The following is a 12425-nucleotide window of genomic DNA, read 5'->3' as shown; positions in this document are numbered from 1 at the left end:
AACCAGAGGCGACACGAGGAGAACTTTATTTACGCAGCGAGTTGTTGTGATCGGGAACGCGCTGCCTGAAAGGGCGGTGGGAGCAGATTCAATAGTAACTTTCAAACAGGGAATTGGATAAATACTTGAAAATACATTTACAGGGCTGTGGGGAAAGAGCGGGGGAGTGGAACTGATTGGATCGCTCTGTCACAAAGCCGGCACAGGCACAATGGGCCCAATGGCCTCCTGTGCTGTATCATTCTATGATTCTAGCTTTACACCGATAGAATGGACACTTTTGTCGAGCTGCTCAAACGGAGCTGGTGCCCGTGGAACTGTATCCCAGGAGGGGCCAGCACCAGGAGGTGTAGGGGCGGGCAGTCTGGGTCATTTTGTGTTCTGAAAGTGCCTCCCTCCTCTCTGGAATGGGCAGCATTGTATGAATGGCTAGGGGAGAGATGGGGATGATGAGAGGACAGAGAGAGAGAGAGGGTCCAGAACCCTGTGTAACCGAAGCCACCTTTGTGTGTGTATAGATCTCTGCGTCGATGTGACCCAGCAGTGACCTTGGAGGAGCTGTCACACTCGATCCGCGATGCCCATTCAATGCCTGGAAGCTGAGCTGAGCAGGTAAAGCTGTCAATTCCATTCAGGCCCTTGCATTATTAATAAATCTTAATGGGCAACTGGAGCAAGAGGCAGGGATAATGCCGAGACCTCGTGGGTTGCTGGAGCTGGACTTTCACCTGCTTCAGGTTAGGATTCGAACACTAATTTCTTCTTTATTGTTTAACTCTTTCAGGGCCAGCACATGACCAACAACAACCTGCATTTGTATAGCACCTTTAACATAGTAAAACGTCCCAAGGCGCTTCAGAGGAGCGTTAACGGACACAATTGGACACCAAGGCAGAAAAGGAGATATTGGGACAGATGATGAAAAGTTTGCTCAGAGAGGTAGGTTTTAAGGAAGAGAGAGAGGTGGGGAGGTTCAGGGAGGGAATTCCAGAGCTTGGATCCCAGGCAGCTGAAGGCACAGCCGCCAATGGTGGGACGACAGAAATCGGGGATGCTCAAGAGGCCAGAATTGGAAGTGCGCAGAGATCTCGGAGGATTACATGGCTTTTAAATCTGCGTTGTTTGAATTTTAAAAAGCCCCAATCATTTCAATCTATCTCGGTATTTGCTCACGGGTTCACTGGGCATGCTGCGAATCAGTCTGTTTCTGTGGTGTAATATCTCTGTATTTCGATGATTAATGCACCTTAATATTCCAGCATATCCAAGGGACCAGAAATTTCCCAGCATCTTGGAGCAAGTTCGGGATACAGTCGGTTAAATGTAACAATAAAACCTGGTTAATCGAAGCCCCGCCCTCGCAGCTATCTCCTCTATTCACAACCCGTAGATAACCACCTCTGTCCTTTACTTCCATCCATCCTCAAATATTTATAGTCTTGTCTTGCGTCAGAGCTGGGATTGCAAGGAGCACGTGGCACCAGAGATCAAACAGCTTCAGATTGGACCGAGCTCTGTATAGCAAACAGCGCCAGTCACTGTTCACACACCAGGCAGAGGCCCTGTATCACCAGCCAAAGCAGGCACGTAAAGGGATAAAGGTTGGGAAGGGAATGGAATGACAAGCAGAGCTGTTAACGTCACACCCCTCCATCCCAGACTCTTCCACTTCATTCAGTCTTAATCTTCAGGAAGAAATGAGCAACGAGGCAGAAGCTCAAAATCAACATATCACAGCACAAACCCGACATCATCCACATCACCCACACAATGTTCTCCGACAGTTTGTCACTTCAGCTTTCTCATTAACCTTTGCATCACCAAACAAAAACATTCTCTTCATTTTCACTCACTGGGACACAATACCACAGGTACTGACTCTCACTGGGGTACAGTCCCTCACACACTGACTCTCACTGGGGTACAGTTCCTCACACACTGACTCTCACTGGGGTACAGTCCCTCACACCCTGACTCTCACTGGGGTACAGTTCCAAACACACTGACTCTCACTGGGGTACAGTCCCACACACACTGACTCTCACTGGGGTACAGTTCCAAACACACTGACTCTCACTGGGGTACAGGACCCACACACACTGACTCTCACTGAGGTACGGGTCCCACACACACTGACTCTCACTGGAGTACAGTCCCACACACACTGACTCTCACTGGGGTATAGTTCCACACACGCTGATTCTCACTGGGGTATAGTCCCATACACACTGACTCTCACTGGGGTACAGTTCCACACACGCTGACTCTCACTGGGGTACAGTCCCACACACACTGACTCTCACTGGGGTACAGTTCCACACACACTGACTCTCACTGGGGTACAGTCCCACACACACTGACTCTCACTGGGGTACAGTCCCACACACACTGACTCTCACTGGGGTACAGTCCCACACACACTGACTCTCACTGGGGTACGGGTCCCACACACACTGACTCTCACTGGGGTATGGGTCCCACACACACTGACTCTCACTGGGGTACAGTCCCACACACACTGACTCTCACTGGGGTATGGATCCCACACACACTGACTCTCACTGGGGTACAGTCCCACACACACTGACTCTCACTGGGGTACAGTCCCACACACACTGACTCTCACTGGGGTACAGTCCCACACACACTGACTCTCACTGGGGTACAGTCCCACACACACTGACTCTCACTGGGGTACAGTCCCACACACACTGACTCTCACTGGGGCACAGTCCCACACACACTGACTCTCACTGGGGTACAGTCCCACACACACTGACTCTCACTGGGGTACAGTCCCACACACACTGACTCTCACTGGGGTACAGTCCCACACACACTGACTCTCACTGGGGTACAGTCCCACACACACTGACTCTCACTGGGGTACAGTCCCACACACACTGACTCTCACTGGGGTACAGTCCCACACACACTGACTCTCACTGGGGTACAGTCCCACACACACTGACTCTCACTGGGGTACCGTCCCACACACACTGACTCTCACTGGGGTACAGTCCCACACACACTGACTCTCACTGGGGTACAGTCCCACACACACTGACTCTCACTGGGGTACAGTCCCACACACACTGACTCTCACTGGGGTACAGATCCCTGGGTACCAGCTGTCCTCTGGTGCGGCACCCCAGTAGATAATCATCATGCGTGAGCCTGGGAATTCAGGGCTAGGCTTTGTCTCATTAACGACTGTCATGAATGTACATTCTGTTTGTAGCCACCAGATGGCATCATTGTTGGAGGCCACTGAGCAGCACGCACATGGTGCTGCTCGGGTATAAAAGGCCAGCCATTTTGTGAGTCAGACACTTTGGGCCTAAATAAAGCAGAGCCAAGGTTGTACCTTGCTTAGTTCAACAGTACTCAGTTTGAACCTTTATTGCATACATAACATTTGGCGACGAGAATACAAGAACCTTGTTTGCAAAATGAGCAGGATTGGATTTTTAGAACGATTTGTGGAGGTAGAAGATTGGGCAGACTTTGTGAGCTGTTTGAACCAGTACTTCGTGGCCAACAAAATGAAGGAGGTTGACGATGCAGATCGGTGCTGGGCCGTGTTCCTCACTGTGTGCGGTTCAAAGATCTACGGTCTGATACAGAATCTACTCATGCCTAGTGATCCAACAGAGAAAACGTACGAGGAGTTGTGTACATTGGTATGGGAACACCTCAAGCCAAACGACGACATCATCACCTCAAGATACAGGTTTTATACACAGGTTCGATCAGAGGGCCAGAGCACGGTGGAATTCGTTGCCGACCTGAGACGCCTAGCGGGACTGTGCAAGTTCGGCACGGTGTTGGCAGACATGCTGCGGGACTTCTTTGTTATCGGTATCAACCACGAGGTGATCCTGCGCAAACTTCTGGCGGTGGAGGAGTTGGATTTACAAAGGGCCATCCAGATCGCTCAATCATGTAAGACGACGGACAGGAGTTTAAAGCAAATATCGGTGAAGAACCGAACCTCGGCAAGTACTGTAAATGCGATTGATTCGGCGTTCGGCAGAGCGGCACATGGCAGGGCCTATCCGGCTGTGTTCGCGAAACCTGTGGCTGCCCAAAGTCCGCCAGCGGGAATGTATCCGACTTCTCCGTGTTGGCGTTGTGGGGGCACCAGCAGTGCCGATTTAAGCAATATAGTTGCAAAGGCTGTCTGAGAGTGGAGCATCTCCAGCGCAAGTGTCCTCAGATGAGCAAGCGTGTTGCAACACACCACGTGGAGGATGAGAGTCAGACTAGCGCGGATCTGGATACGCAATTCGAGATGCCAGAGGTGGAAGTGTATGGACTGTACTCTTTCACAACCAAGAGTAAACCAATTTTGATTAATGTGACGTTTAACGGGATACCGGTATCGATGGAACTGGACACAGGGGCGAGTCAATCGATCATGAACGAAAGGGCATTTAATAAGCTGTGGGATACTAAGACTCTGAGGCCCAGGCTGAGCTCTGTTAACGCCAAGCTGCGCATGTACACCAAAGAACTGATAAAGGTGATTGTCAGTGCACAAAGTTATTGTGTTCCTAACACAGATGAGACTGCACACAGGGAGGTTAAAGTAACAGTGACCTCAGTCTTTATTAAGACACTCCAGAGTGAGGAACAGGCCTTAGGGGCCGGCTTATATACAGTGCTCCCAAGGGATGCTGGGATCCCTTGGGACTTCAGGGGATGCGCTCCCTGGTGGCGGAACATGGGAGTGCATGCTTTACAGATACACAACATCACTCCCTCCCCAAAGTCAAAGTGAACACTATTTACAAGGTGAGGCGGTCGGGAGCCTTTCTTTCCCTGGTGGACCGCCTCGGTACAAATGTCTGTTCTGGTGTGTTGGCTGTGCCCTCGCTGGGCTGGCGTGTTGTTGGTCCTGCAGGGCTGCTGGGCGAGCCTGGCCTTGCTGGGCTGTTGGGCGTGATGGGTTCGATTTTCTGGTCCAGCGTAGTGTCGGTGATCCTTTGGGTGTGTGTTGTGGGCTCGAATAAGGTGGTGTCTGCTGTGGGTTGTTCAGGGCAGTCTGTGAACTGCAGCCTCGTTTGGTCCAGGTGCTTTCTGCAAATTTGTCCATTGTCTAGTTTGACTACAAACACCCTACTCCCTTCTTTAGCTATTACCGTGCCCGCGATCCACTTGGGACCATGTCCATAGTTTATCACATACACAGGGTCATTCAGATCAATTTCCCGAGACACAGTGGCGCGACCATCGTTTACATTTTGTTGCTGCCGCTTGCTCTCTACCTATTCATGCAGGTTGGGGTGAACCAGCAAGAGTCTGGTTTTAAGTGTCCTTTTCATGAGTAGCTCAGCCGGGGGCACCCCTGTGAGCAAGTAGGGTCTCGTGCGGTAGCTGAGCAGTACTCGGGACAGGCGGGTTTGGAGTGAGCCTTCTGTGACTCGTTTAAGGCTCTGTTTGATGGTTTGTACTGCCCGCTCTGCCTGCCCATTGGAGGCTGGTTTAAAAGGGGCCGAGGTGACATGTTTGATCCCATTGCGGGTCATGAATTCTTTAAATTCGGCACTGGTGAAACGTGGCCCGTTGTCACTGACCAGTATGTCAGGCAGGCCGTGGGTGGCAAACATGGCCCTCAGGCTTTCAATGATGGTGGTGGCGGTGCTTCCCGACATTATTTCACATTCAATCCATTTTGAAAAAGCATCCACCACCACCAGAAACATTTTACCGAGAAACAGGCCCGCATAGTCGACATGGATCCTTGACCATGGTCTGGAGGGCCAGGACCACAAACTTAGTGGTGCCTCTCTGGGCGCGTTGCTCAACTGAGCACATATGCTGCATTGCCGTACACAGGACTCTAAGTCCGAGTCGATACCGGGCCACCACACGTGGGATCTGGCTATCGCTTTCATCATTACTATACCCGGGTGTGTGCTGTGGAGATCCGAGATGAACGTCTCTCTGCCCTTTTTGGGTAGCACTACGCGGTTACCCCACAACAGGCAGTCTGCCTGAATGGACAGCTCGTCCTTTCGCCGCTGGAATAGCTTGATTAGCTCTTGCATTTTAACGGGGATGCTGGCCCAGCTCCCATGCAGTACACAGTTTTTTACTAGGGACAGCAGAGGATCTTGGCTGGTCCAAGTCCTAATCTGGCGGGCCGTGACAGGTGATTTATAATTTTCAAACGCTTCCATGACCATCAACAAGTCTGCGGACTGCGCCGCCATCAACAAGTTTGCAGGCTGCGCCATTTCCACCCCCGTGGTGGGCAATGGTAGCCGACTGAGAGCATCCGCACAGTTCTCGATGCCTGGCCTGTGGCGGATGGTATAGTTATACGCCGATAGCGCGAGTATCCACCTTTGTATGCGGGCTGAGGCATTAGTATTTATCCTCTTGTTTTCAGCAAACACGGATATGAGGGGCTTGTGATCGGTTTCCAGCTCAAATTTGAGGCCAAACAGGTACTGATACATTTTCTTTACCCCGAACACACACACTAATGCCTCTTTCTCAATCCTGCTGTAGGCCCTTTCAGCCTTAGACAAGCTCCTGGAGGCATAGACGACAGGCTGCAACTTCCCCGCAACGTTAGCTTGTAATACACACCCGACTCCGTACGACGACACGTCACATGCTAGCACAAGTCTTTTACATGGGTTATACAATACAAGCAGCTTGTTGGAGCATAAAGTGTTTCTGGCTTTCTCAAAGACAATTACTTGTTTTTTTTTCCCCATACCCAGTTCTCACCTTTACGCAATAATACATGTAGGGACTCTAAGAAGGTGCTTAACCCCGGTAGGAAGTTACCAAAATATTTGAGGAGTCCCAGGAACAACCACAGCTCTATGACGTTCTGTGGCCTGGGCACGTTCCTGATAGCCTCTGCCTTGGCGTCTGTGGGCCGAATGCCATCCACTGCGATCTTTCTCCCCAAAAGCTCCACTTCTGTTGCCATGAAGACGCATTTCGACCTCTTCAGCCGCAGCCGTACGCGATCCAGTCACTGGAGGACCTCCTCCAGGTTTTGTAGGTGCTCGACGGTGTCCCAACCCGTGACCAACATGTCGTCCTGAAAAACCACCGTGCGTGGTACCGACTTGAGTAGGCTCTCCATGTTTCTCTGTAAGATCGCTACAGCCTACCGAATTCCAAACGTGCATCTGTTGTGTGTGTTGATGCAGGTGAGGCCCTTCGAAGACTCTTCCAGCTCCTGCGTCATGTAGGCCGAAGTCAGGTCGAGCTTGGTGAACATCTTGCCTCCTGCCAGCGTCGCAAATAGGTCGTCTGCCTTAGGTAGCGGTTATTGGTCCTGTAACGAGAAACAATTAATAGTTACTTTACAATCGCCGCAAATCCTGACCGTGCCATCACTTTTGAGTACTAGAACAATCGGGCTGGCCCACTCGCTGAATTCCACTGGGGAGATGATGCCCTCGTGTTGCAGCCTGTCCAGCTCGATTTCCACTCTCTCCCTCATCATGTGAGGTACCGCTCGCGCCTTGTGGTGAATGGGTCGTGCCTCTGGGACCAAGTGGATCTGCATCTTCACCCCGGAAAAGTTTCCAATGCCTGGCTCAAAAAGGGAAGGAAATTTGTTAAGAACCTGGGTACATGAGGCCTCATCGACATGTGATAGCGCTCGGATGTCATCCCAGTTCCAGCGGATTTTGCCCAGCCAGCTCCTTCCAAGCAGTGTGGGGCCATCGCCCGGAACAATCCAGAGTGGCAGTTTGTGCACCGTGCCCTCGTAGGTGACCTTGACCATGGCGCTGTCCAGGACAGTGATCAGCTCTTTGGTGTACGTTCTCAGTTTCGTGTGGATGGGGTTCAGGGCTGGTTCTGAGAGACTTGTTGCACAGTCTCTCAAACATCTTTTTACTCATGATGGATTGGCTAGCCAGTGTCCAGTTCCATGGCTACTGGTAAGCCATTCAATTTTGCATTTAGCATTATAGGTGGACATTTCGTCGAAAATGTGTGCACCCCGTGTACTTCAGCATCTGCCTCCTCTCTCTGAGGCTCGAAATTGCTTTGATCCACCATGGACCGATCTTCCTCTGCCACGTGGTGGTTGGCAGGTTTTGAAGAACTTGCAGCTCGTCTTCAAACATGTTGGAGTTGCCCCATTGTTCCACAGCTCTTACAAACATATCCTTTGAAGCGGCATGAATAGGCTGAATGGAAGCCTCCACAACGCTAACAATGTGTGAATTGCCTTGCATTCATCCTTTGTTGCGGACACTGAGTCATCTGGGTCACCTGAGGCCTGCTGGAAGTTGCAGACTCGTGGTTTCTGCCCTGTACATTTCTGCTCACAAACACAGTTCCAGTTAATTTATCAACATTGCTAGCACTTGTGTGCTGAGAGATTTGTTTGGTGTTCTCACTGGTGGACATAAACGCCTGTGCTATCGCAATGGCCTTACTGAGGGTCGGTGTCTCTACAGTCAAAAGTGTTCGTAGGATGGTCTCGTGGCCAATGCCCAGTACAAAAAAGTCTCTGAGCATTTGCTCAGGGTAGCCATCAAACTCACATTGTCCTGCAAGTCGCCTTAGCTCGGCGATGTAGCTCGCCACTTCCTGACCTTCAGATCGCTGGCACGTGTAGAACCGATACCTCGCCATCAGCACGCTCTCCCTCGGGTTAAGATGCTCCCGAGCCAGTGTACACAGCTCCTCATACGACTTATCTGTGGAATTCACTGGAGCCAGAAGATTCTTCATGAGGCTGTAGGTCGGTGCCCAGCAGACTGTGAGGAGGACCGCTCTCCTTTTTGCAGCTCTTCCTTCTCCGTCCAGCTCGTTGGCTACAAAGTACTGGTCTAGCCGTTGGACATAGGCTTCCCAGTCCTCACCCTCCGAGATCTTCTCCAAGGATGCCCACACTTTGCTGCATCTTTGCGTTGGATTTATATACTCGTCGCCAGTTATTGTGTTCCGAACACAAGGAGGTTAGAGTAACAGTGACCTCAGTCTTTATTAAGACACTCCAGACTGAGGAACAGGCCTTTGGGGCCGGCTTATATACAGTGCTCCCAAGGGCTGCTGGGATCCCTTGGGACTTCAGGGGATGCGGTCCTTGGTGAAGGAACATGGGAGTGCATGCTTTACAGATACACAACAAAATTAATGTATCGTATAACGGTGCAGTTCATGAGTTACCGCTGTGGGTTGTTCCAGGCAATGGCCTAACGCTGCTCGGCAGGAGCTGGGTGGAGAAAATCAGATGCGACTGGAACGACACAAAGGTGTTGTCATCGGAGGAAGATACATGTGCCCAAGTATTGAGCAAGTTCTCCTCGCTGTTCGAACCAGGCATCGGCAACTTCACAGGAGCCAAGGTGCAGATCCACGTGGACTCAGATGCAAGACCCGTCCATCACAAAGCTCGGGCGATGGGTTTAACAGGACGGGCGAGGGGTTTAACAGGACGGGCGAGGGGTTTAACAGGACGGGCGAGGGGTTTAACAGGTCGGGCGAGGGGTTTAACAGGACGGGCGAGGGGTTTAACAGGACGGGCGAGGGGTTTAACAGGTCGAGCGAGGGGTTTAACAGGACGCGCGAGGGGTTTAACAGGACGGGCGAGGGGTTTAACAGGACGAGCGATGGGTTTAACAGGACGGGCGAGGGGTTTAACAGGACGGTCGAGGGGTTTAACAGGACGGGCGAGGGGTTTAACAGGACGGGCGAGGGGTTTAACAGGACGGGCGAGGGGTTTAACAGGACGGGCGAGGGGTTTAACAGGACGGGCGAGGGGTTTAACAGGACGGGCGAGGGGTTTAACAGGACGGGCGAGGGGTTTAACAGGACGGGCGAGGGGTTTAACAGGACGAGCGAGGGGTTTAACAGGACGAGCGAGGGGTTTAACAGGACGAGCGAGGGGTTTAACAGGACGGGCGAGGGGTTTAACAGGACGGGCGAGGGGTTTAACAGGACGGGCGAGGGGTTTAACAGGACGAGCGATGGATTTAACAGGTTGAGCGAGGGGTTTAACAGGACGGGCGAGGGGTTTAACAGGACGGGCGAGGGGTTTAACAGGTCGAGCGAGGGGTTTAACAGGACGGGCGAGGGGTTTAACAGGTCGAGCGAGGGGTTTAACAGGACGAGCGATGGATTTAACAGGACGGGCGATGGGTTTAACAGGTCGAGCGAGGGGTTTAACAGGTCGAGCGAGGGGTTTAACAGGACGGGCGAGGGGTTTAACAGGACGATCGAGGGGTTTAACAGGACGAGCGAGGGGTTTAACAGGTCGAGCGAGGGGTTTAACAGGACGAGCGAGGGGTTTAACAGGACGAGCGAGGGGTTTAACAGGACGGGCGAGGGGTTTAACAGGTCGAGCGAGGGGTTTAACAGGACGGGCGAGGGGTTTAACAGGACGAGCGAGGGGTTTAACAGGACGAGCGAGGGGTTTAACAGGTCGAGCGAGGGGTTTAACAGGTCGAGCGAGGGGTTTAACAGGACGGGCGAGGGGTTTAACAGGACGGGCGAGGGGTTTAACAGGTCGAGCGAGGGGTTTAACAGGACGAGCGAGGGGTTTAACAGGACGAGCGAGGGGTTTAACAGGACGAGCGAGGGGTTTAACAGGACGGGCGAGGGGTTTAACAGGTCGAGCGAGGGGTTTAACAGGACGAGCGAGGGGTTTAACAGGACGATCGAGGGGTTTAACAGGACGGGCGAGGGGTTTAACAGGACGAGCGAGGGGTTTAACAGGACGAGCGAGGGGTTTAACAGGACGGGCGAGGGGTTTAACAGGACGGGCGAGGGGTTTAACAGGACGGGCGAGGGGTTTAACAGGACGGGCGAGGGGTTTAACAGGACGGGCGAGGGGTTTAACAGGACGGGCGAGGGGTTTAACAGGTCGAGCGAGGGGTTTAACAGGTCGAGCGAGGGGTTTAACAGGTCGAGCGAGGGATTTAACAGGTCGAGCGAGGGATTTAACAGGTCGAGCGAGGGGTTTAACAGGACGGGCGAGGGGTTTAACAGGTCGAGCGAGGGGTTTAACAGGACGAGCGAGGGGTTTAACAGGACGGGCGAGGGGTTTAACAGGACGAGCGAGGGGTTTAACAGGGCATGCTGATTGGTTACTCTGTTACTACCATCGCTGAATTCATTGTTAATGAGTAGCTAACTTGGCGACACCCCTAGAACAGGTACTGAAGCTTAAACCCCACCATAGCAAGGGGATTTGAGTACAGGGGCAGGGAGGTGTTGCTACAGTTGTACAGGGCATTGGTGAGGCCACACCTGGAGTATTGTGTACAGTTTTGGTCTCCTAACCTGAGGAAGGACATTCTTGCTATTGAGGGAGTGCAGCGAAGGTTCACCAGACTGATTCCCGGGATGGCGGGACTGACCTATCAAGAAAGACTGGATCAACTGGGCTTGTATTCACTGGAGTTCAGAAGAATGAGAGGGGACCTCATAGAAACATATAAAATTCTGACGGGGTTAGACAGGTTAGATGCAGGAAGAATGTTCCCAATGTTGGGGAAGTCCAGAACCAGGGGTCACAGTCTAAGGATAAGGGGTAAGCCATTTAGGACCGAGATGCGGAGGAACTTCTTCACCCAGAGAGTGGTGAACCTGTGGAATTCTCTACCACAGAAAGTTGTTGAGGCCAATTCACTAAATATATTCAAAAAGGAGTTAGATGAGGTCCTTACTGCTAGGGGGATCAAGGGGTATGGCGAGAAAGCAGGAATGGGGTACTGAAGTTGAATGTTCAGCCATGAACTCATTGAATGGCGGTGCAGGCTAGAAGGGCCGAATGGCCTACTCCTGCACCTATTTTCTATGTTTCTATGTTTCTATAATTCCATTACAAGGAGCCACAGCTTAATGAAGTTCCTTAATCCCACAGATGTGTTCCACTAATTTTAGTAAGATCTGAAATGGCCCTGCCCCTCTCTGACAGCATGTACCACACACCCTGCCCTTCTGACAGTGTAGAGGGAGCTTTAGTTTGTATCTAACCCCGTGCTGTACCTGCTCTGGGAGTGTTTAATGGGACAGTGTAGAGGGAGCTTTACTCTGTATCTAACCTGTACCTGCCCTGCGAGTGTTTGATGGGACAGTGTAGAGGGAGCTTTACTCTGTATCTAACCTGTACCTGCCCTGCGAGTGTTTGATGGGACATTGTAGAGGGAGCTTTACTCTGTATCTAACCCCCTGTACCTGCCCATGGAGTGTTTGATGGGACAGTGTAGAGGGAGCTTTACTCTGTATCTAACCCACTGTTCACTGTGATGTTGAACCTTGGAGATTGGGAACGTTCCCAGTTCCATCCCTGGCTTGTTCTGATGGAATGATCTTGTTTGATAACGCTCCAGTGAAACACCTTGGGAAGAGTTTTACTATGTCAAAGATGCTATTCCTGTATAACAACTTGTATTTATATAGCGCCGTTAATGTAGTAAAACGTTCCAACA

At 51.7% G+C, this 12425-nt stretch overlaps 1 long non-coding RNA gene across 4 annotated transcripts in view; it reads left to right on the top strand.

Moving 5' to 3' along the window:
• LOC139226873 (uncharacterized) overlaps window positions 1-12425 on the top strand; it is a 284995-nt gene that overhangs the window by 145851 nt on the left and 126719 nt on the right. For all 4 annotated transcript variants that reach the window (XR_011587337.1, XR_011587338.1, XR_011587335.1 and 1 more), the window contains 2 exons: window positions 519-612; window positions 785-939. This is a non-coding gene — a long non-coding RNA (uncharacterized lncRNA). The remainder of the gene's footprint in view (window positions 1-518; window positions 613-784; window positions 940-12425) is intronic.

Source organism: Pristiophorus japonicus, chromosome 16 (genome assembly GCF_044704955.1).
Source record: "Pristiophorus japonicus isolate sPriJap1 chromosome 16, sPriJap1.hap1, whole genome shotgun sequence".
In the NCBI taxonomy this organism is placed as follows: domain Eukaryota; kingdom Metazoa; phylum Chordata; class Chondrichthyes; family Pristiophoridae; genus Pristiophorus; species Pristiophorus japonicus.
This window is presented reverse-complemented; position numbering and strand designations above follow the sequence as displayed.